Source organism: Octopus sinensis, linkage group LG1 (assembly GCF_006345805.1).
Source record: "Octopus sinensis linkage group LG1, ASM634580v1, whole genome shotgun sequence".
Taxonomy (NCBI): Eukaryota; Metazoa; Mollusca; class Cephalopoda; order Octopoda; family Octopodidae; genus Octopus; species Octopus sinensis.
This window is the reverse complement of record NC_042997.1, coordinates 206,458,061-206,460,560: the sequence shown is the minus strand read 5'-3', so window position 1 is coordinate 206,460,560 and position 2,500 is coordinate 206,458,061. Positions and strand designations below refer to the sequence as shown.

Here is a 2,500-nt window from a genome sequence, read left to right as displayed (position 1 = left end):
ACGAACGGATGGTGCATTTACGTGCCACCGACACGGGGCCAGACAAAGCTGGCAAACGGCCACGAATGGACGGTGCTTTTACGTGTCACCGGCACGGGGCCAGGCGAGGCTGGCAATGAACACGAACGGATAGTGCTTTTACGTGCCAACCGACACGGGGCCAGGCAGAGTTGCAACGGCACGAGCGAATGGTGCTTTTAATTATCACCGACACGGTGCCAGACGAGGCTGACAGCGGACAAGAACGGATGGGTCACTTAACCCATGCTTTCTGATATATGATTTGATTTTGATTGTTCTCACTGGTTTTGCCGGGTCTTCTCATGCACAGCATACTTCCATAGGTCTACGGGCTCTGGTCATTTCCTTGGTGAGACCTAGAGTTCGAAGGTCGTGCTTTACACCTCGACCAAGGTTTTCCTGGGTCTACCTCTTCCACAGGTCCCCTCAACTGCCAGGGTGTGGCACTTTTCACACACCTATCTTCATCCATTCTCACCACATGACCATACCAGCGCAATCGTCTCTCTGCACACAACATCTGATTCTCTTAGGTCCAACTTTTCTCTCAAGGTACTTACACTCTGTCAACTATGAACACTGACATTACACATCCAACGGAGCATACTAGCTTCATTTCTCGCGAGCTTACGCATGTCCTCAGCAGTCACGGCCCATGTTTCACTGCCATGTAGCATGGCGTTCGTACACATGCATCATACAGTCTTGCCTTTTAACTCTGAGCGAGAGGCCTTTAGTCACCCAACAGAGGTAAGAGCTCCCTAAACTTTGCCCAGGCTATTCTTACTCTAGCCCGTTACACTTTCAGCACACTCACCCCCACTACTGACTTGGTCACCAGATAACGGAACTAATCACTACTTCTAGTTTTTCCCCCTGGAAAGTTACGGAAGTTGTTTTCTGTCAGATTTTCAGAGTTATTGCTCCCGAGCATCTGCCACATACAAAAACCATCTTCCTAGTTAGCCTTCCTATGACATTGCTGCACACTCTTATGTGTCCATAGCTACACTGGTGCATCTTATAGAGTTTCTACCTACACTTTTTCTACAGCGATAGAGCAGGGCCATCTACCTGAAGGCGTTTGTGATTTGTCTACCTTCCTACTTATTAGGACTTTGGTTTTAGCTAGGTTGACTCTAAGGCCCTTTGATTCTAACAGCTTTCCCACCTGAAACTTCTTCTCCAGTCTGATAATGTGACTCAGCAATTAGAGGCAAGGTCATCAGCATAGAGGAGCTCCCAGGGGCATCCTGTCTTGAATTCCTCCGTTATTGCCTGGAGGACTATGATAATATGAGGGGGCTGAGGACTGAGCCTTGTGGAGACCCCTACCTCTACCCGGAATTCTTCACTGTACACATTGGCCAACCCTCACCTTACTAGCAGCGTCCTGTACATGGCTTGCACAGCTCTCACTAACCATTCATCTATTCCTAGTTCCTCATTGACCACCATATGAAGGATCGGGGGACCCTGTCCGAAGGCTTTCTCCATGTGTCCACAAAAGCCAGGTACAGGGGCTTATCTTTGGCTAGGTAATTTTCCTGGCAGCTGCCTTACCAGGAATAGCATCAGTGGTACTTTCCCTGGCACAAACCAACTGCATCTCATCTAAACTAACTCCCTCTGTATTAGTTGGCTTATGACCCTCTCTGTAACCTTCATAACCTTTCCAACAGCTTGATACCCTCTGTAATTATTTGTATCTAGGGCATCATCACCTTTACCTTTGTAGCAGTTGACTATTAGCTGCTACAACCCAGTCATTGGGTATGACTCCTTCATGTATCACCTGATTACTATATATACAGGTGACAAGGCTATATCCGACCTACCAGAATATTTTGAAGCATCTCTGCAGTGATGCCTGATGGGCCTGGGGCTTTCCCTGTCTTCATGCTTCTAATTGCCTTAGCTATTAAGGAACTATCAACCCTGATAGCTGGTCCCTCTGTTGGGTCAACGTTCGGCAGACTCTCTTTATACCATTCATTTTCTTTATTCAGCAACCTTTCATAGTGGGCGTCCTCCAAGCCTCTCTCTTGCATCCTCGTTTAGCGCAAGTGAACCATCTTCCATGCGAACACATTTCTCGCCCACCACAATCACGATTCTCTCTCACACCCTGTCTTGCAACGCGAAACAACCTCCAGTCTTTGGTCCTCATGGCGCAAACATTGGCAAATTTTTTCTTATCTGCTTCCCCTCTGGCTAGATAGACCTGTCTCCTAGCTTCCCTTTTAGCAGTCTGATACAATTTCCCTGCTACCCACCATTCATCCAGTGCTTTCAAGTCTGTCTCTTTCTCTAATAGCCCTGTCTACGACACTGTTCCACCGCCCCACGTTACCTTGGGATGAGAGGGGACTTTGCACCAGCCCAGATCTGGTCAGAGGCTCTCAGCAGTTGTCCCTTGAATCATCCCAGTTTGTTTCTCTAACCCATGTGATACTCTATCCCCTTCTACTTGTCGTCA

General features: G+C 48.0%; 1 protein-coding gene across 1 annotated transcript in view; it reads right to left on the bottom strand.

Moving 5' to 3' along the window:
- The window catches only part of LOC115211065 (protein mono-ADP-ribosyltransferase PARP14-like), a 554,188-nt gene that overhangs the window by 65,457 nt on the left and 486,231 nt on the right, over positions 1 to 2,500 (bottom strand). The gene's annotated exons all lie outside the window — the stretch shown is intronic.